Source organism: Papaver somniferum, chromosome 5 (genome assembly GCF_003573695.1).
Source record: "Papaver somniferum cultivar HN1 chromosome 5, ASM357369v1, whole genome shotgun sequence".
NCBI lineage: Eukaryota > Viridiplantae > Streptophyta > Magnoliopsida > Ranunculales > Papaveraceae > Papaver > Papaver somniferum.
Window position 1 is genome coordinate 99,370,024 of NC_039362.1, and position 23,622 is coordinate 99,393,645.

At 39.7% G+C, this 23,622-nt stretch overlaps 1 long non-coding RNA gene and 1 pseudogene across 1 annotated transcript; one reads left to right on the forward strand and one right to left on the reverse strand.

The window, feature by feature from the left end:
• Positions 1-21,835, reverse strand: part of LOC113279383 — a 29,329-nt pseudogene extending 7,494 nt beyond the window's left edge.
• On the forward strand, positions 10,988-11,319 carry LOC113277680. The gene is made up of 3 exons (XR_003325047.1): positions 10,988-11,031; positions 11,123-11,191; positions 11,284-11,319. It is a non-coding gene; the product is annotated as an uncharacterized LOC113277680 (long non-coding RNA).
• Positions 21,836-23,622: the final 1,787 nt, after the last annotated feature.

Here is a 23,622-nt window from a genome sequence, read left to right on the forward strand (position 1 = left end):
GATGTTCTGGAATATGAAAGTGAACACATCCGCGTCTCTGATCCTGGCCAAGGCCTTAGCCTCCACCCATTTACTGAAGTAGTCCGTGGCTACTATCAAAAATCGTCTCTTCCTGGATCCTTCGATGAAAGGCCCGACGATGTCTACTCCCCATTTTGCAAATGGCCACGGGCTATCGACAGAGTTTAACAATGTTGCCGGCGCGTGGATTTTTTTCGCGAAGCGCTGACATTCTTCGCATCGTCGGGACATCCTCGCAGCATCTTGTATCATGGTCGGCCAGTAATATCCTTGCGTTTTTGCCTTGTCAGCTAGTGATCTCATACCGCTATGATTCCCTGCGTCACCATAATGGATATCCTTTAGAATTCGATGCCCTTCTTTCCGGGATAAGCAGCGTAGTAATGGTCCGAGGAAGGATTTTCTATACAGGACCCCGTCCCGAAGATCGTATCTTCCCACTTTAGAGAGCGTCTTTCTAGCTTGCTTCCGATCCGCAGGTAGGCTTCCTTTGTCGAGGAAGGCATGTATTGTCACCCTCCAGTCATCTTCGTTGCTGAAATCTTCGTCTTGATTTGCTTTTGACAAGATTTCTTCATCAAAGTCGTTATGGATGTCTTCTCCTACTTGGTCTTCGATATATTCTTCCATCGTATCTTGATTGGTAGCGAAGGAGAATTGAGATGCAATCGAAGGCTCGTATACCCTTGCTATTTTAATACCTTCGGCATTTTTATCCCTCAACATGGATGATATGTATGCTAGGGCATCCGCATGCCTGAGGTCCCTTCTGCATAAGTGCCGGAACTTAATGTTCGGGATTTGTGAAGCCAATGTTTGGACCAGTGCCATGTAAGCTGAAAGGGTGTCATCGTACACATTATATTCGAGCGCGATTTGCCGTATGACCAGCTGCGAATCACTTGTCAGCCTTACATCGGTTACCCCCATCTCTATTATTATACGTAGGGCATGTACGACAGCTTCGTATTCAACAATGTTATTGGTATGCTCTTTGAATTCCAATCTAAGTGCCTGTATGATCCTTTCTCCAGTTGGGGTGATAATGACAATACCTATTCCTGCCCCTTCCTTATTTTTAGATCCGTCGACGAAGACTTCCCATTGTCTATGACTCGCAGGTTCGAGGATATCCATTGGATCCTTGATTGCTTCCTCGGCTTCCGGTATTCCCTTGATCTCTTCGTCGTTGTCTAGAGGGAGGTCTGCTAAGAAATCCGCCAGAACTTGGGACTTCTGAGAATGTTGAATTTCATGAATGATGTTGAATTGGTCCAGATGGGTGTTCCATTTGGCTATTCGGCCCACTTTTCCCGTGCTTTTGAGGACTGCTTCCAATGGTGCTTTGCATGGTACCCTGACGAAGTGAGTTAGGAAGTAGGTTCTCAGTTTTTGGGTAGCCCATACCAGTGCGAGGATGAGTTGTTCAATCTTAGTATAATTTCTTTCCGCGGGATTGAGTGTCTTGCTGACGTAATAGATAGGCTGTTCTATCTTTGTATTGGTTTTGACTAATACCGCGCTGACTGCGTCCTCCGTTGCTGCTATGTACAGTGCCAAAACTTCATCAGGGTCAGGCTTCTGCAGGATAGGGATCGAAGCTAGATGTTCTTTGATCTTTTGAAATGCTTCCTCGCAATCGGCGGTCCATTCGAACCTGCTCCCTTTCTTAAGAATATTGAAGAAATGTTTGCACTTGTCCGAAGACCGTGCAATAAATCTGCCCAACGCTGCTATGGACCCATTGAGCTTCTGCACTTCCTTTAGATTCTTTGGTGACGGCATCTCTACTATGGCTTGAATCTTAGCTGGGTCTACCTCGATGCCCTTTTCGTCACCAGATAACCGAGGAACTTCCCTGAGGTGACACCGAAAGTGCATTTCTCCGGATTTACTTTCATGTGATGCTGTCTCATTGTATTGAAAATATTCCTCAGGTCCTGGTGGTGATTTTTACGCAGCTTGCTTTTGACGAGCATGTCGTCCACGTAGACTTCTAGGGTTCCTCCAATCCATGGTTTGAAGATAGCATCGACCATCCTTTGGTATGTTGCCCCTGCGTTTCGGAGCCCAAAAGGCATTCTGGTATAGCAATAAAGGCCATGTGGTGTATAGAATGCTGTGTGTTGCTGATCTTCTTCTGCCATGGCTACTTGGTTGTAACCAGAGTATCCGTCCATAAACCACAGATCCTCGTATCCTTCAACTGCTTCAACCAGTTGATCTATGCTCGGCAGGGGATAGCTGTCCTTTGGACACGCCTTGTTGAGATTAGTAAAGTCGATGCATATTCTAACCCCTCCATTTTTCTTAGGAACAATGACCATGTTGGATATCCAGGTAGGATACTTGACTTCCTTGATAAATCCTGCGTCTAGTAGCTTCCGAAGTTCTGTTTCTACCGCCTCATGATATTCTGGAGCCACTTTTCGTATTTTCTGCCTGAACGGGGGTGTGCCCTGTTTGATGCGTAGTTCATGTTGGATTACTTTTGGGTCGATCCCTGGCATATCTCCTAACTTCCAGGCGAACACATCCGCATATTCCTTAAGTAATTTAGTTAAGGAATGTTCTCTCCCTTCGCCCATGATGGTCCCGATTTTGACCATCTTCGGGTCTTCTTCCGTTCCTATGTTGATTTCCTTAGTGGGTTCCACTGGTGTGAACATAAGCTTTGGGTTTCCGAGGACTGGGGCGCTCTTTAATTGCTATTTGGCGTGTTTATGCTCTTTGTTGATTGTTGTGGTACTTGTTTCCGAGCCTCGGACATTACCCTCTTTCGTCAAGCCTTTTCCTGTGGTTTCCTTAAGGAATAGTTCTACGGCTTTCTCTTTCGTGGTTTCTTGATTTCTTACTCTTCGTATTTTTCGCTGTTCTTCTTGCTCGTTGTTGATATGATCCTGAGTGGCCTGGCATTCTCGTGTAGCGATTCGATCTCCCTTGATCTCCATAATTCCCTCAGGTGTTGGAAATCTGAGGTACTGGTGGTATGTTGCCGCAACTCCTTTGAGCTTGTGTACCCACTGTCGTCCAATAATGGCGTTGTAGGGGGAAGGGGTATCCACCACACTGAATCGGGTATCCAGTTTCATGGGCCCTGCGTTAACCTGTAACACAATGTCTCCCAAGGGCTTCGTGGCCGCTCCATTGAATCCGTAGATGGTGTGATAAGAGGTCATCAACTGTTCATCATGGAGCTTCATCCGCTTGAATGCGTCATAGAATAGGACATTCACAGAGCTTCCCCCGTCTATGAGGATCTTTTTGAGGTTACATCCCGCTATTGGTAATGTCAGGACCAAGGGATCGTTATGGTCTTCCATATCTTCTTCGATATCCTCGGCATCGAAGATGACAGGTAATTCCATCCATTTTTCATGTTCGTCCACTGTTATCCCATCGACTTTATATAACTCGCAGCGATCTTCGAATTGCTTCCGTAACCTTTTTCCAATCTGTGCTGTGAGCGAGGGTCCTGTGGCTTCGGAACACGAGATGGTGTTGATTGTTCGGTTTTCTTCCGGAAGTTGGACTGGTTTGGTTCGTTTGGATCTGTCCTCGGTAACCTCCTTCCGTATGTAATGTTTGAGCTCTCCCGCATCAATTAATTTTTGGATCATTATTTTAAGGTTCTTGCATTTTTCGGTCTGGTGTCCGTTGAAACAGTGATACTCACAGTAATCTTTAGACTTCTCGGATCTCGGGGGCTGCTTTCCCTTAGACCATGGCCATTCTAAGTTTTCCCTCCCTTTGATCTCTCGCAGGATACGAGCATAGCTAGCGTTGAGTTTCGTGTAAACTTGGTCTTCGAATTTTCGGTCGCCTGTTCTTCGTTCATCCCTCCGTTCCTTTCTATCTTCGTGAGGTCTCTCATCTGAGCAACCCCTTTTGGCCCCATTGGTTTGTTCTGCTGAATTGGTGCGGTGAGACCTCTGAGGATATGCCCTCGGGTTTTCCCGTTGAATTTCTTCAAGTCGAGCGTGCTTCTCGATAATTATTCGGAGATCGCCTTCTGTCTTGGGCACGCTCCCGTGAATTTCAACAAATAGGGGACTCATTCGGTCCAAGCCCCACTTATAGCAATTGATGCTTACCACTGGGTCCACGCTTCCTATGGCTTGGCAGATCCTATGCCATCTGTTTGTGTATTCCCTCGTGGTTTCCTTGTAGCCGATTGCTAGTGAAAAAAGCTTATCCATCCCAGTGTTTACAGTCTTGTTGTACATGTACGTTCTTAAGAATTTCTCTGCAAGTTGGTCGTATGAGTGTATGGAGTTTGGTGGCAGATTATCAAACCATGATAACGCCGATCCCTTCAAACTTGACGGGAAGTATCTACAGAGTACGGCGTCGTTCTGTCCCCATCTCGCTAGGACGCGGTTGTAGTACCGAACATGTGCAGCAGGGTCGCTGGACCCATCATAGCATTCGAACGTCGGGACAGGGCATTTCAGGGGAATAGGGGTGTTGGCCAAGCGATGCGTCAGGGGCGTGGAGTTAGCTTCTCTCATAACCTCTTCTAACCTTCCCCCGCCTTGTTTATTTTTCAATTGCCTGATCTCTGCCATCATCTCATCTCGCAGTTCCTCCATTGCGCGTTGGTGCTCTAAATTCTTCAGATCATTTCCGTTTGACTCTCCATCGTCATAATCCTGGTCGGATACGCTATGTCTCCTTGTCGCGTCTTCATTAGTCGCTAGGACGACTCTACAGTCTTGGTTTGGCTCTGGTGCTTTGGAGCTTGCTTCATCAAGTTGTTGGCTGGTCTTTGTGCTTAGAGCAATCCGCTCCTTTAAATCTTGATTTTCTCTGGCCAAAAGAGCTACAGCTTCTGCGTAAACCTGTTGGTTCCTTCTCAGTTCCTCGAGCTCAGCCATTAGTTGGTGTGATTGGTTGGACCCCTGATTGGGAGTCCCCGCACGTGCCGCTACAGCCGTGGCGCCGCCCTCCTCCATGGTCTGTACTAAAGGTGGCAGGGGTTCAGCTTCTGTTGCTGGTGTTTCCAAATTGGAGTGAGCGCCCCTCTGCGGTGCCAGAGCCGCCGGTATGGTTTGATTCTGGTTATTTGTTAGCGGCATTCCAAAGGTTAGCAGATGCGCGGGTTGGAATGTTCTGGATTCATCCACCCTTTCCCTTGGTTGGTTAAGTTGACTCATGGCGAAGGTATTGCTAGCCTCCGCAGCCTTCGGGACTACCGCGGCTTCCCCGTATTTTATCGTTGCTGCTCTGAGAGCCGCCATTGCAACAGAATTAGCGTTCATGGGTGAAGTGATTTCAGTGGTATCCTGCCTTCGATTGGTCATTTTAATTTTATCTCCTTTCTGCTTGCTTCGGGTGATGATCGGGGTTGTCCGGGGTGTTTCTTTTGACAAAGCTTTGGATTTTCCTGCTTCCTGCGTCTTCTCCATCACGTGCCTTTTTGTTGACGAAATCTAGCGTAAACTCGCCTTCTTTACTCACAACACGTTCTCTCTGTATAAATTTATTCAAACAGAAACGGGGATGTCCGCGTGAAGCGGGTTAGTTGTCGAAATACAATTTTTCAAAAGCGGGTTTATTAAAGGCGATCTTTAGTATATATAAAAAAAAACTGAAAATTGTAAATCCGACGGATTAGGACAATAACCCATGCTTGGAACACTAACTCTTATCGAAGGCAAAAGGTGGGTTTTTGAATATAATACTGTTGACGAATGATCTATACAGTCAGAGCTGATAAAATCGAAGCAATCGTATGCCAAATTAGAATGAAATCACAGGACAAGATAAATCTTTTACCGGGACGAAGTCCCTGTTTCTAGCGCCAAATTGTGGACACACGAACTACGCGGGGTCCGAATGCCCGCAATCAATTGTTAAAGTCTAAAGAGATTACGATGATGATACCCGGATGTGGGTTCATTGGCTCAAAACCCACGGGTTTATCATGGCCTCCTCCAACTTCCCCATGCGTAGCGATTATGCATGGGGTACAAATATAAAAGGAAAACAACATATATAAGCAAATGCATGCGGAACTAAATAAATGCAAAGTGCTGAAATGTAAATAAGACCAAGGTTTACGTGGTTCAGCACTAAGGCCTACGTCCACGGGGTTTGTTGTTCTGCTATATTATTCACGGTTACACGAATAGTTTGAATGACTTGGGGTTTACATATTTCTCTCCACTATGGGATTCCTTACCTTTGCTATTCTCTCTCTCTCTCTCTCCTCTGATGTTTTCGATTTTGACCCTCTTTGGGTCTTCTTCCGTTCCTATGTTGATTTCCTTAGTGGGTTCCACGGGTGTGAACATAGGCCTTGGGTTTCCGAGGACTGGGGCGCTCTTTAATTGCTATTTGGCGTGTTTCTGCTCTTTGTTGATTGTTGAGGTACTTGTTTCCGAGCCTCGGACATTACCCTGTATCATCAAGCCTTTTCCTGTGGTTTCCTTAAGGAATAGTTCTACGGCTTTCTCTTGCGTGGTTTCTTGATTTCTTACTCTTCGGATTTTTCGCTGTTCTTCTTGCTCGTTGTTGATATGATCCTGAGTGGCCTGGCATTCTCGTGTAGCGATTCGATCTCCCTTGATCTCCATAATTCCCTCAGGTGTTGGAAATCTTAGGTACTGGTGGTATGTTGCCGCCACTCCTTTGAGCTTGTGTACCCACTGTCGTCCAATAATGGCGTTGTAGGGGGAAGGGGTATCCACCACACTGAATCGGGTATCCAGTTTCATGGGCCCTGCGTTAACCTGTAACACAATGTCTCCCAAGGGCTTCGTGGCCGCTCCATTGAATCCGTAGATGGTGTGATAAGAGGTCATCAATTGTTCATCATGGAGCTTCATCCGCTTGAATGCGTCATAGAATAGGACATTCACAGAGCTTCCCCCGTCTATGAGGATCTTTTTGAGGTTACATCCCGCTATTGGTAATGTCAGGACCAAGGGATCGTTATGGTCTTCCATATCTTCTTCGATATCCTCGGCATCGAAGATGACAGGTAATTCCATCCATTTTTCATGTTCGTCCACTGTTATCCCATCGACCTTATATAACTCGCAGCGATCTTCGAATTGCTTCCGTAACCTTTTTCCAATCTGTGCTGTGAGCGAGGGTCCTGTGGCTTCGGAACACGAGATGGTGTTGATTGTTCGGTTTTCTTCCGGAAGTTGGACTGGTTTGGTTCGTTTGGATCTGTCCTCGGTAACCTCCTTCCGTATGTAATGTTTGAGCTCTCCCGCATCAATTAATTTTTGGATCATTATTTTAAGGTTCTTGCATTTTTCGGTTTGGTGTCCGTTGAAACAGTGATACTCACAGTAATCTTTAGACTTCTCGGATCTTGGGGGCTGCTTTCCCTTAGACCATGGCCATTCTAAGTTTTCCCTCCCTTTGATCTCCCGCAGGATACGAGCATAGCTAGCGTTGAGTTTCGTGTAAACTTGGTCTTCGAATTTTCGGTCGCCTGTTCTTCGTTCATCCCTCCGTTCCTTTCTATCTTCGTGAGGTCTCTCATCTGAGGAACCCCTTTTGGCCCCATTGGTTTGTTCTGCTGAATTGGTGCGGTGAGACCTCTGCGGATATGCCCTCGGGTTTTCCCGTTGAATTTCTTCAAGTCGAGCGTGCTTCTCGATAATTATTCGGAGATCGCCTTCTGTCTTGGGCACGCTCCCGTGAATTTCAACAAATAGGGGACTCATTCGGTCCAAGCCCCACTTATAGCAATTGATGCTTACCACTGGGTCCACGCTTCCTATGGCTTGGCAGATCCTATGCCATCTGTTTGTGTATTCCCTCGTGGTTTCCTTGTAGCCGATTGCTAGTGAAAAAAGCTTATCCATCCCAGTGTTTACAGTCTTGTTGTACATGTATGTTCTTAAGAATTTCTCTGCAAGTTGGTCGTATGAGTGTATGGAGTTTGGTGGCAGATTATCAAACCATGATAACGTCGATCCCTTCAAACTTGACGGGAAGTATCTACAGAGTACGGCGTCGTTCTGTCCCCATCTCGCTAGGACGCGGTTGTAGTACCGAACATGTGCAGCAGGGTCGCTGGACCCATCATAGCATTCGAACGTCGGGACAGGGCATTTCAGGGGAATAGGGGTGTTGGCCAAGCGATGCGTCAGGGGCGTGGAGTTAGCTTCTCTCATAACCTCTTCTAACCTTCCCCCACCTTGTTTATTTTTCAATTGCCTGATCTCTGCCATCATCTCATCTCGCAGTTCCTCCATTGCGCGTTGGTGCTCTAAATTCTTCAGATCATTTCCGTTTGACTCTCCATCGTCATAATCCGGGTCGGATACGCTATGTCTCCTTGTCGCGTCTTCATTAGTCGCTAGGACGACTCTACAGTCTTGGTTTGGCTCTGGTGCTTTGGAGCTTGCTTCATCAAGTTGTTGGCTGGTCTTTGTGCTTAGAGCAATCCACTCCTTTAAATCTTGATTTTCTCTGGCCAAAAGAGCTACAGCTTCTGCGTAAACCTGTTGGTTCCTTCTCAGTTCCTCGAGCTCAGCCATTAGTTGGTGTGATTGGTTGGACCCCTGATTGGGAGTCCCCGCACGTGCCGCTACAGCCGTGGCGCCGCCCTCCTCCATGGTCTGTACTAAAGGTGGCAGGGGTTCAGCTTCTGTTGCTGGTGTTTCCAAATTGGAGTGAGCGCCCCTCTGCGGTGCCAGAGCCGCCGGTATGGTTTGATTCTGGTTATTTGTTAGCGGCATTCCAAAGGTTAGCAGATGCGCGGGTTGGAATGTTCTGGATTCATCCACCCTTTCCCTTGGTTGGTTAAGTTGACTCATGGCGAAGGTATTGCTAGCCTCCGCAGCCTTCGGGACTACCGCGGCTTCCCCGTACTTTATCGTTGCTGCTCTGAGAGCCGCCATTGCAACAGAATTAGCGTTCATGGGTGAAGTGATTTCAGTGGTATCCTGCCTTCGATTGGTCATTTTAGTTTTATCTCCTTTCTGCTTGCTTCGGGTGATGATCGGGGTTGTCCGGGGTGTTTCTTTTGACAAAGCTTTGGATTTTCCTGCTTCCTGCGTCTTTTCCATCACGTGCCCTTTTGTTGATGACGAAATCTAGCGTAAACTCGCCTTCTTTACTCACAACACGTTCTCTCTGTATAAATTAATTCAAACAGAAACGGGAATATCCGCGTGAAGCGGGTTAGTTGTCGAAATACAATTTTCCAAGAAGGGATATTAGCACCTGCAATATCTCAAACACAATCAGAGAAAGAAAGCAATAAAAGATGAGAGAGTAGAATGTGAAGAATAAGAATTGTATTCACTTAAACTTCAGATTTTCAGTACAAAATCTAGCAAGTAACTACAATGTAGGATATTAGCACCTGCAATATCTCAAACACAATCAGAGAAAGAAAGCAATAAAAGATGAGAGAGTAGAATGTGAAGAATAAGAATTGTATTCACTTAAACTTCAGATTTTCAGTACATTAAAAACAAAGATGAACTTCTCCTATTTATAGGAGTTAAACTAGTCAGTAACTAGCCAGTAAAGAATGATACGAAATATCCTAATTGAATGGCACTTCCTATTCAATAGGAACTAATCTGAGACTCAATCTACAGACTTATTCAAAACTCAAATAAAAATGTGTTGAGTTTAAAATTCAAACTCCAACATACAATAACCAGAGATAAGAGATTTATGTCATTAAGTGCATTTTACGTATGTATGAAGTATTCGACATACATAACTATGAATAGATGCCATAACATCAATGATTCCAAATTCTAGGTCAGTTTATTTATCACAAAAAAGCACCAATATACTAAGTTTTGCCTTCGGAATATCTGAACAAACACACACATGACCATTGCTTTTAGTCTAAAAGCTACAACAATTGGTTTGGCTCCATATTGAGAACGTACTGTAATCTGTAATCAATTATCATAATAGTTCTAATACACTAAAAGCTTTCAAATGATTATATAATACACAAATCAAGCTATTAATTGATCATGTATATCGACAGTATACACAAAGGCCAAAATCTTTCAACTGTTTACAAGTTACAACTATTGTCATAATAATACAAATACTTCTAACTTTGTGTATTAATTAACCAAATGGCCGAAATCACCGTCCACAATTCAAAATTCAAAACCCACGATCATAAATCACACTAGGGTTTACTGAAAAGGCCAAAAACATATTCAGAGAATAATCAAAAAAGATTAAAAAAATACAATTGCAGAAGAAACAAAAATAATAGTTGATGAATTGTGTTAAAGAAATAATGTAATATCATACATATATGATGGAGTTTTATGAATCCTAGAACTGTTGTTTCGGTGTTCCCTTTTTCCCTTTCCGTCTGGTTTTCTTTGAGAACGTGGAAATTTTGTGGCCTCCTCTAACTTGTGGCCTCAAGCGAGGCTTGGGTTGCTTATACTAGAGGGCCGGCTCTGCGTGAAACTCTATTCCGGGCGGTTTTTAATTTGTTTCATCTTTTCGGGAAAATTAGGGGCAGGCCCAAAATATTTTTTTTTCTTACCCTCAGACCCACAATTAATTTCTGCTACAGTCACACTCATTGTTTTTTAAAATTATTAAAAAGGTTTAGAAAGTCGGTAATACCCCTTCACCGGTTTTGTACGGTTACAATAACTCCCTGAAAATGGAAACATTTATTTCACTACCCGTTACTTCTTTTTCTCTTTTTCTTCTTCATCGGTTACAATAGTTCTGCAAAAGGATTTTGTTTTTCTCCATCATCATTCGGAGAAACCAAACCCTAGAAATCAATTTCAAACTCGAAAACCCTAGAAATCATCATCGGTTACACAGTTCATAAGAAATCGAAAACAAGTTCATCAGAAAATCAATTTAATGGATGAAACACCTTCGAAAACGCGTCTTCAGAAATCGAAACAGAAGAAAACAAGTATTGATAGTAGTTTTAATCGATGCATTCGGTAGATTTTTTTTTTTCGATTTTAACTTTTATTCTTGATGTTGAAGACGAAGGAGAAATTCAGTCGAAGAAAAAGAAAAGAAATGGTGAGATTCAGCAATTACTTCATCTGTTTGTGTTTTGATTTTTTTTTTCCATTTGTTTTTTTAACTTTAAGTTTCCATTTTGTCGTACCAGAAGCCGATGATGAACCAGAAGCCGGAAATACCAAAAAGAAGAACAAATCTAAGAAGAAAATTGTTTCTGGTGAAATTTTCATCCTCAAATATGTTTATCCCTAATTTCTTTTGCTCTATAACTTACCCACTCTTTGATTTTAACATCAATTTTACCTGAAGATGTTGAAGATGAAAAAGGAGAAAGTGATAGCGACCAAACACTGGTAAAGATGAAAAAGAAGGCAAAAAAGGATGCTGAGATAAGTTTGGAAGTCTCTGGCATGCATCCTCACTAATTGATGTGTTGATTCTGCATAAAAAAAACTGCATAACATAAATCTGCATAACTAGTTCATTCTGCATAAAAAAAAACACTACATAACTTGTTCTGCAAATGCATGACAGGGTATGCAGCATCAAATTAATGTGTGTAACCTGTCATGAAGCATCAAATTAATTTGTGTAACCTTTTATGCAGATGCATGACAGGTTATGCATATAAAAAAATACTTCATAACTCCCATTTTCATCTGTTTAAATTTTAACATCATTTTTACCTGCTAATGATGATAACCTAGAAGAGCAAAAAGGAGAAACTGCTGGTGACCAGCAACAAAAGGAGACAAGAACCAAGGGAAAGCATGACGCTGCGAAGAAGAAAAGAAAAGTCGCGGGTATGCATTTACGTTCCTTCGTGTGTCTGTGATTCATCTGCATAACCTGTTATGCATCTAGGTGTTGCTTACCAAAGTTACTGCATTACTTAATATGAATAACTTTTTTATTTGTGTGTTGAAAAGATCCTGAAGCAAGCCCGTCAAGGAAGTCGCAGAGATTAAAAGATAAGGTGTCACCTCAAGTATCACCTAGTTCACCTAGGCCTGAAAAAGCTACTAAAGGAAAAAACAAAACAAAGAATGCTGCGCCAAAGGAAGTATTGGGTGATGATACAGATAATGAGGATGCCGAAGATGGTAAGATTTGCTTGTGGCATCTTCTGTGTGATGTATTGTTTAATTGTTGTCATTGATTTGTTTCAATATGATTTTGCCTGTTTCAGTGAGGCAAGCTGTTCATCATCAGAAGAAAGGAAAAAGACATGAACCCAAATCAAAAGACCTGAAAAGGATGAAGAAGAAGCAAATCGAAAGATCCGAGAGTGAAGAGGAAGAAGAAGAATCTAATAAGAAATGTGTTGTCTATAAACAAGGTACGTTGAATTCCTTCCTGTTCCTGTTATGCATCTGTTAATAAACTTCTCTTATCATTTACCTGCTTGTTTGTATGTAAAACACATTATGCTTGTTAAAAAACCAAATGCTTAACAGATTGTGCCTTCTTAAAAAATATGCAGAATATGTTATGCAGTCAACTGTTTGTTTATGTAGTATTAACTAGTAGTGCATGATAGATTATGCATGGTAAAAGATGTGCATAATGGTTTATGCAGATGCCTGAGAAAGAGGCATGTGTGGTTAAATGCATAATAAGTTAAGCAGGGTTGTGTTTTTAAATGCATAATAAGTTATGCACCTTAACAAATCAATGCATGACATATTATTCAGTTCCAATATTAAATGCATGACTAGTTATGCATTGTTTAGACTTGCTGCATCATAGGTTATGCATATAAAAAAATGTTGTTATATTTGTTATGCATTCCTTTGTTGTTCTAAAATAGCAGTTCTAAAATGCATTTTTTTTGTTCTTTTTTTATGCAGTTAAACCTAAAACCAAATCTGCAGTTCAAGGAGGTACTTATAGAGCAGGTTTCCTTAGGGTAGGTCACTTGTTTAGTAAGATAAAAGACAGAGGTGGTTTGAATCCGTTGCAGGCTAACATGATGAATGTGTGTGTGTGTTTGGAAAATTCTATAACTGGTTATATGCTGCAAACATGGCATACTTGGATGGTAAGAGCAACAAGCTGATGGATGAAGTCTTTTTATCATATGACCATGAAGATTTGAGTCAACATTCATTCAAGTTGTCTGAAAACAAGTCCATAGCATCAACGTCTAGTGAGCTTGCTGTTACATTTCTGATTCCAAGAATTGAAGGAGACAGAGGAAATGATATTCTGACTTCGAAGGCAGAGATAGAGCTGACTCAGTCACATCCCCTCGTCAAGCAATTCTCATTCAAAACAAAGCCAGGATTTATCAGCAAATATCCCAAAGCATGGGTAACAAAGGTGTGGATAGATGATATTGAAAGGCTGGTGTTGGAAAAACTTGATAAGAAAGGTCATGAAGAGGAAGTTGTCTGCCTTATCTGCCTTTACATGCTAGTTGTCTTGTTCTTTTGTCGTTCAAGTGGAGACAATTTAGACGTCTCGTATGTTGGTTTGGTTAAGGATTTGGAAACCATGGACTCTGTCTCTTTTCCTGATCTTATTCATGAACACCTGATGGAGATCATCAAGACTGTCAAAAGAAACAATCTTCATATCAGGAATTGCAGTGGTTGCACTATATATTCTCTTGTGAGTTAGTTTTTTTTTTTTACTTTCATAACATCTGTCAATAAATATTACTTTCTTGGATACAGAATATCTTATTAGTTATTATTTTTTGCAGCTTTGGTTGGCTGAGCATTCTAACATAGATGAGATATCATCAGACATCGTCAAGGTCAGTTTCAATGCTACACCGAGAGATGCGAAGTGGGACTTGGAAGCAATGAAGAAAGCAATGCTCAAGAAAAATATTACATTCTTAAAGGTACCTGTTTGTGAACATTTCATGATTTATAATTGACCTTCATGCATCTATGACAATATCTCTAAATTCCTTAAAAATGAATGCATAATAAGTTATGTTAGCAAAAAAGGATAATTGCATAATAAGTTATGCACCTTAATAAATCAATGCATAACATGTTATGCAGTCGAATATATGAATGCATGACCGGTTATGCATTTTTCAATATTGAAAAGGAGTTAAGCAGGGTTGTGTTTTTAAATGCATAATAAGTTATGCACCTTAACAAATCAATGCATGACATATTATTAAGTTCCAATATTAAATGCATGACTAGTTATGCATTGTTTAGATTAGCTGCATCACAGGTTATGCATATAAAAAATGTTGTTATATTTGTTATGCATTCCGTTGATGAGTGTCATTAATCATGTTGCAGTATAATGAGAAATTTAGAGATGAGTACAGTGCAATGGAGATGGAATTCTGTGAACCAAGAAAACCAAGAAAAAGGAAAGATATATATGATCTCGTTGCAATGAATCTTGAAGAGAACAGGGACAAGTATGAAGAAGCATTTCTGGATGCGATTAAGATCATTGAACAAGAAACGTGTCCCCCCGATAGTGCTGAAGCAAGGTTGCAGATCATTGAAGCAAAGATGAAAGACATGAAGCAGACTCAGGATAGGAATAGACAGAGTGGAGTAGACTTCAATGAAAAGTTGTATAATTACGTGAAGGAATTGCTCGTTGATTGTGGCAACATAGAAGTGCAGGAGGAGTCGTCAGGTGGACCTAGTGTCAATGTATCATCAGCTGAGCCAAGCGACCCACTGAGCCAAAACTTTCCAAGGAATGAGACTCTTGTTGAACTGGTATCTTCAACTGAACCACCTACACAAGAATCAGTTCCAGAAGTTATCAGACTCGATAGCCAAGACCAAACGGCTAGTCAAGGTATCCAGTCTTCACCTTTCAAGTTCATGGACATGGAAAAAGCTGTTAATCTCTCCAGCGACGACAAGGAAACAAAAACTCAAGTGGAATTGGAGACAACACCAAATATAGCAACAACACAAGAAAGACTTGAAGCACAGGAAAGAGACTTTTTGGCCGGTGGTGATGATGACATTCTTCCAAAAACTCAGAAGAAAGCTGAAGAATATGTGGTGCCCACATTTAATCTGCATTTATCACAACCTGCTGCTGCAATTAAAGATGATGCTGGTGGACCACAACAACAAGCTGAAAATCTGCGACAACCCGATGTTGAGATACCACAACATCAAACTGAAGAACCACAACAACCAGAAGAGCCAGTGGCTGAAAAGCCACAACAAGTAGCTATTGAGATGGTTGTTGATGCAGAGAAGGAGATGGTGGTTGAGAATCCTTTAACTCCTGGTGCCACACAAGATGCTGAAAAAGAAAAAGGCTATAATGAAGATGCTGAGATGGAGACCATTTCACAAAACCTGGTACCTAAAATATAAACAGATTTTGTATTTTAAAACTTTTAGAAAAGCAACATAACATCTTTTATTATGGTATTTTTATTAATGTCAAATCAACTATGTACTACTTATTATTTTTAATCAACTATAGACTGTTTACTATATTGTTGTTTTGCTGTTTAATCAACTATTTACTTAATTTCATAATAAACTGTTTATATCTAACACATTTTGGTTACATGAATCTCTAGGAAGAAGACGTAGGAGGGGAGTTTGTACCAAGAACAGAATTTTTGAAGAGGTCACCATTGAAGAAAAAGTCAGTATTGAAGCGAAAAGCAAACAAGGCAGAAGAAGATGGGAAGAAACCGGGAAGCAAGGTAAGAAGAATCAAGGAAAGGACAACATGGAATCAAAGGACAACCAGTGTACTACTCAAAGATTGTGATCTAGGGAAGCAGCAGAAGCAAAAAGACAAGCCTGATGAGAATAAAGTTGAAGAAGAAAATCCATGTACGTCTGCTGGCTTGCCGTTCAGAAAATTACCTCCGCTGGAAACAATGGAATGCTTTCAAGATTACAAGGATACAATAGAACCAGCCATGATGGAAGTACTGGAGACATACTTTGAGAATGCCAACAGCCTGTAAGTACATCAAAATTACCTTTATGCTTGTTTGCATAATATGTCATGCAACTCCCAATGTTTAATGCATGGTTAGTTATGCATTGTTTAAAATATCTACACCACATGTTATGCAGCTCCAATGTTTAATGCATGTTCAATTATGCAAAAAATGTTGTTATATTTATTATGCTTGTTTAAGAAATCAATGCATTACAGGTTATGCTTCTTATGAAATAAATGCATAACAAGTTATGCTTAAAAAAACCCATGCATAACAAGTTATGCTTAAAAAAACCCATGCATAAAACAACCCTCTAGTTTATGGTTCTGCCGCATGTCACTTGAATAAAACATCTCACCAATTACGTCTTATGTCATCTGCAGAAATTCGGCTTGGAGTATCAGAGAAGGAGAAGACCCGTACTTCTGGGATATTCGAATTCACGGAGATATAATAAGGCAGCTAATGAACAATGAATACTTAGAAGACCAAGTAGTACGCTACTACAGTTATAGGTTGTTGAGGAAGCGGGAAAATGAAAAGATGTTTGATAGTGTTGAACATAGGTATGCGGAGTCTGTATTCATGACGCCAGATGCTTGGGTAAGTCAAGAAAATAAAATCATTTTGCTACATAACAAGTCATTCCTGCATATTATCTTATGCCCATATAATTACTTCTGCATAAAATGTTATGCAACTAGATTGAACAGCATAACAAGTTATTCAGCATTTTTTTCTACACCTGTTGTGCACCCTTTCAATTGCATCCACTAGCCTTTTTTTTCCTAAAAAATATTTCTTTTACAGTTCTTTGTTAAAACAAAGGAGAAAGATGGGATTGCCAAATTTGTTGGAGAATTCATCTTGAATCTCCCTATTGAAGTTGAGAGAATGTTCATTCCAATGAACTATATGACAAAGGAAAACCCTGCTGGTACACATTGGACATTGTTAGAGTATGACTTTTCAGAGGGTGAGTGGAACTACTATAACAGTCTTGAAGGCTATAAATCTAACTGCAAGAAACAAGCTCTCATAATGGCAAAGGCTTGTATGCCGTATTTGATCCAAAGATATGATAAACTGAATCTATCACCACAAATCGTGGATATAAAGAGGGAACCGCTTGTATACAGGGATATTTTTACCAAGATTGTTCCTGAACAAGGTCATCACCCCGACTGCCTTATATTTGTATGCTACTATATGAATATGAGCATGAAGTCTCAAGTCAGGGACAAATGGCTGAAGTTGGGAAAGGAAGATGCAGTAGAAAAAGCCAACAAGAAAAAAGTAAGTCTGGTATTGAAAATGCTGACGGATCTTGGAAACAGATAGATGCCAATGAAGACATCTGGGATGATGTTGCGCGTCAATGTGAAGTTGTGCATAATAGAAAGGTTCAAACGTAACTTTGTTTTAACAACCTGTGTGTTGTTGGTAGGTTGAGCAATTTAACTTGGGAGTGAAAACTAATGGGAAGGTAGTTAGTGTGAAGCTTAACTTCAGTCAGTATTTATGTGTAATGTGTTGGTATGAAAACTTAACTTTAGTAAGTAGTTCTTGTCAGAATAACTTATGTTATCTTGTCGATGTTTATGTATATATTTATTATATATCAATGCTGGTTTCAGTGCTTCTATTTGCTGCAATCTTATTTCATTTAACTGTACTATGATATAAATCTTACAAGGAAAATGAAGGAACAACAGGTTACATATAAACATCTAAATAACAAGTTATGCAACAAAATAAACCTGAATAACATGTTATTCCTAATAAAATAAACGTGCATGACTTGTTATGCAGATGCAGATGCATGAAGGAACCACATTTGCATGAGTCGTTATGCATCCATCTTTAAAAGAATAAATGCATAACAGATCGTGCATCGTCGGAAAACAATGCATAAGAGATTATGCATCTTCAAAACAATAATGCATAATACGTTATGCATCATAAAAACTAATGCATAACAAGTTATGCATCATCAAAAACTAAAGCATAATCCATTATGCATTTAAGAATAAAAATGAAAACATTATCTGATAGAAGCAGAAAAACACACAGTGAAAAAAAAAAGTATTTTTCATAAAACCAATACAAAAAAGAAACTAAGTAAAGAAAAAGTACTTGTTCATAAAAACTAATACAGAAACTAATGAAAGAAAAATGAATAAGGTTCAAACATAAAAGTAATAGTCTGAAGAAACAAACAAGATAATTGCTCTCCTTTAACTTCCCTTAGGCTGCTTCGGCGGCTTCAGAGGCTTCTTGTAACAGGTAGGATTCGTACATATTTGCTTGTTATGATGACCAAGCTCAAAACAATTACCACAGCGCATAGCTCTCCTGGGCGGCTTCTCATATCTGCTCAAATGCCTATTAGCTTGTGGTCTCATTGGCGGCCTCCTAACATCAGGTACATCGATAATATCATTACCTTCATAAACTTCAGGCATGTTATAGTTCGGAATAGGATGAATTGCATGGCTGTAGGAATTATTGAAGTATGAAGTAGTGAAATAAGGTTCAACAAAATCATATGGATTAGAACCAGACATTGTTATCGATGCGAAAGCATGCACACATGGAAACCCATACACGTGCCACCTCTGACAGGTACATGTCCTTGCCTCAAGGTTAACACTATGAGAACTGTCGCCTCCCTCCACTTCATAAACATGAGTATCAGACTGTATAACCAACCAGGTTAAACCCTCATCAATAAGAGCCTTCATCTTATTTTCATTCTTCGGTGTGAGAATTGTTATGAAACTATTACCAGTATTCTGCCTTTCTGACATCATACTCATCACATCCTTCCTTATCTGATCCAGAAGAGCATTTGCAGGGAGCTTCTTGTGTACCTTCATCCAACTATTGAAGGATTCAGCAAGAGTAGAAGATGTTCTACCATACCTACAACCCTGGAAAAAGGCATTTGACCACTTCTCTGGAGGGATATCTTCAATATAGTCGGCAACCCAACCACAACCAAGACTCCTAATAGTAGCGATGGCAGTTTGGAAACCTTCGGGACTAAGAGCATACGCAGCAGCTTGAAATGAATCAATAACTGCACCATACCTTTCGTCAGATGCATTAATAGGTAAGTTCATCTTAAGATGATAATAGCAGAAACTATGGAAGGCTCCAGGAAAGTAAAATGGAATCGCTCTCTTTAATCCTTCTGCACGATCAGATAAAAATGTGATTGGCCTTTGATCATGATCAAGAACATTACTCAAATTCCTCATGAACCATTCCCAGTTATCATTATCTTCACCAGGTATCAGGGCCATGGCTAGTGGGAAGAAGCCTGCACATAAAAATAAATAAAATCAAGCCAGCGTCTACATGAAGTATGTGCAGCTAAAAAAATGCATAATGGCTCATGCATCTAAACTAAATGATTCATAAGACATTATGCACCTAAAACAAAAAATGTATAATGTCTTATGCATCTAAACAGAAATGATGCATAACCAGAAAAAACAAATAATGCATAATGTCTTTTGCATCTAAACTAAATGATGCATAAGACATTATGCATGTGCATAAAAAGGATGCATAAAATCAATAAGTGAAAACCATAATGCATAAGACATTATGCACCTAAAACAAAAAATGTATAATGTCTTATGCATCTAAAACAAAAATGATGCATAACCAGAAAAGTGAAAACAATAATGCATAAGACATTATGAAGCAAAAATAAATAATGCATGAGACATTATGCACATATATAAAAAGGATGCATTATCAGAAAAATTACCATTTTCAGCATTGATAGCGGTTGCATCCATGAGGCATCCTCTATATGTCCCTATAAGAAAGGTAGCATCGACATAAACCATGGGGCGAAGGAAACGATAACCATGGATGCATGCCTTGAAAGCAATAAAAAGACGCACAAACTTATTTGAAGGTGCCTCATCTTCTAATTCAGCTGAACTATCCTCGTTCGCTTCAGGTTCATCTGTTTGAACTTGAAAATCAATCCAACTCCCAGGATTTGTGCTGCGAATGGAATCTACATACCATGACAGATGCGAATACGACATGGCTTCATCACCAAATATATCCTCATACACTTTCTCTCTTCCGTTGTAAGCTTGGTAGTATTTCACATTGATCCCGTAGCTAGTTTTGAAAAACTTTGCCAAATCAGATGCTTTGAAACTCGGATCACTTCGGATTTCATCCTTGATCAGACTAGAAACAAATTTACTGCTGATCCTGTGGAAAAGCCTTTCAGTTCCAACACCACAGGTATGACTGCTCTCATATTTCTTAACCTTAAGCATCATGTTTTCAACATCAACAACACAAACCTTATACTCCCAAGGGCAATTTTCTTTTGAGCATTTTGCATGGAACCTGCTAGGTTCATTCTTCTTATATACAAGAACACGCCCAGCTTTTAACTCGTATTTCTTCCTACGATACGTACCTCTGCTACACCTCCAAAAAACACTTTACCAACTTCACCAAGTAATTTATCCCAACCTTCAGTCCTAAGAACCTTGTTAACAGGAACAGAACTATCTTCAAGGAAATTCACCATAGCTTGTTCGGGTTCAGGTTCTATTACACGACTATTTGAAGCTCTACTACGACTTCTGGAAGAATTACAGCCAACTTCGATAAGTAAATCAAAGCTCTTTTGACCTTTACAGTGGCAACGAGATACAAAACATTGAAGCAGAATATCAGAATCAACTCGCACAAACTTGCTTCCATCATTAAAGAAAAATCTGACATGATGCGGTAATAAACGAGTCCACTTATGGAAAACGACTGTCTTCAAAGACTCCAAAGTTGTGTTGACATCAACAGGATGTGCTAAGAATTCACTGAAGTAGTGAATTACAGCTAGTGCACTACCAACATGCATTTTCACCCTGCAAAACACAAAGAGAAAAAAACCAAACATATCTATCCTGCATATTGCTTCACAAAAATTCTTACTCAAAATTAAAAGATCAAATCAACAACAGCAAACAATCTACATTAACCATAATCAGATGAGAAATCAACATGATATCAAAATCAATAACAGATAACAGATCAAAAATAAGAATGGAAAAACAAATCAAATAAAAAATCCAACAGAACAGAAGCAAAACCTAGTAAATTGGTATGTCAACATGGGAACATGAAATCGAAACAAAAAAATTTAATCGAAAAGATCTACATTGATGTTAACAAATTCAAAACCTAGAAAATAAACAAAAATTCAAAAACAAGCTTAAAAGATCTAAAAAACGATTCAAAAAACTAAATTAAGCTTCGGAAACCTAAAATAATAGATCATAATCTTACAGAAACTAAAACATAGAATCGAATCAAGATTAAACAAAAATCAAAATCAAGATTGGAATAAAAACGAACGAACCTGAAGCTTTTCTGAGTAAATTGAATCTCGGTAATCAAGGACAAGTGAGGCTAAAGCTTGCTGAGTAAATTGAATCTCGGTAATCAAGGACAATTTTCGATAATCAATCTCTCGAAAATAAACAGGATAAACTGAAACTGAAAGTGAGGCTAAACTGGGAAATAAAAAAGAAAATAAACGAATTTTGAAAACTCTTGGCCTGCAAATAATTTGTTGGCCGCTTTTGGGTGCGCCTGTGAGATTTTGTGGGGGTGGGTTTCACAGTAGGAAAATGTGTAAGAATGAGTCTCCTTGTAGTTTTCACTTTTAGCATCCCAGTGATGAAATTAAGGTTGCAAATTAATGGGTATTTCTGAACTTGAAGTTCCAGAGGAAGAAAGTGAGTTACAGTATACTGATATCATCATCATACCTTGATTTGGATTCGGTGAGGCTTCAACCAAGAGACTTTTTTGGAGGGATGAGAAGAGGATTGGTTCACCATAAGTAGAACTAGCAAAGCACATGACAAGTAGAGAATAAATCAAACTAGTAGAATCCATGATTTGATTTTTGTTTACTTGAGTTGAGGAGAAGAGTTCCACTGGGTGATGTAAGCGAGGTGAGATGGAGAATGAATGAATGAATAACATATTGCAGATCGAAAATGTTTGGTGTACCAAAAAGGAGCACCGTGATGTGCACTGTGATTTTGATGTGAGAGAAAAAAAGATGGTGGACCCCACTTTTTACCCCCCGCAAATCTCTCCCAGGGTTGCCCTAACAGTCCTTGGATTTCTTCACGGTGCAGATCGCGGGACACATCTTCGGTGTGTATCATTGCTGATTGCAGATGGGAGAAAGCGAAACTAAGGTTTGCTTTTGTCACGTGGGGAGGCTGAGTCAGATATATCCCTGGGGACCTTGCTTGCTACCCAACTCACTGGCAAATTTAGTTGAAACTAGGGACATAGGGTTTGAGTTTTGTGCCGGGTAAAAATTTGTTGTATTTGTATCAAAATTGGTATGGTAAACACTCTGGGATCACACGACACGATCTCACCTTTCTTAAAACAAATTGTATTAAATGATTTTATGGTACTACATCCGTTTTTGGAGAAAAGATATTATCACTTTTTCATTTTGACCTAAAACGGAAAAAATAATATATACATGGTAATTTTAGGGTGACTCAAAAATAATAATTTGGGTGTCATTTTTATACCCATCCAGTGAAGGTGGCTATAAGGTGTCTAAAATATACAAACTATCTATATTACCCTTTATACTAACTTTATCATTTACATCAATATTTCAAACCAAAACCAATTTTTCTCCTTCTCCATCTATCGATTATGGATCAAGATAAAAAATAAATTCTTTATTTTATTTTCAACGAAATCATCGTCGTTAATCGGCCATACTAGAACTAAATCATTGATTATTTTTTGGATACAATATCTGACAGTATAACTATCCGCCAAGCTCAAATGGTCCTAATAGGTTGCGATTCTACCAATTTTTGAGTTTTTATTACTTCAGTTGAATGAATTGGTAAATATAATTTCTAGCGGTTTTCTGTAACATCTACCGATTATTATTGTGTTCTTCATTCCTCAAGGACAACAATCTTAATCGGATATTAGATACGCATCTACCGATTATGTTGGTATTTTGAGTTTTTGTACCCAAATTTAGACATAATCGGTAGATATGCCAAAGTAAAGTAGAAAATTTGAAGTTTTCTTAGTTTTGAAAAAATTAAATTTGGGGAAACTATCACAGTCTGTAGATAATGAGCATTATGAAACTACCGATTGTGAAAGTAGGGAAATTCGAGATTTTATTAGTTTTGAAGAAAAAAAATGGGGCTACTATCACAATCGATAGATAATGAACACCACGAAACTACCGATTGTGCAAGTAGAGACATTCGAAAGTTTCAACAGTTTTGAAAAGAAAAAATTGGGGGCAACTGTTCCAGTCGGTAGATAATGAACATTATGAAACTACTTATTGTGCCTAATTTACATGTTTAGAGTGTCATATACATACATTTTATAGCCATAATTCTTTAACATTATGTTTGTTTTCTATTTTATGTCTTATATCATGTGAATCATCCAAAAATGAGCTACAAAGTGCTAAAAGAGTAAGGAATCAAAGTGTTATTGATGAAGAAGAGCCAAAGACTGAATTCAACTTATTCAAATCCGGGATCTTTTGTGATCATATGGTAGAGAATTCAAATACGAAGTGAACGCAAAATGAATGAGGCTATTCTGAGTTCGGAAGAAGAAGTTACCGAATAAAGAGCGACACACAAAACAAACAATCAGTAGATAATAGG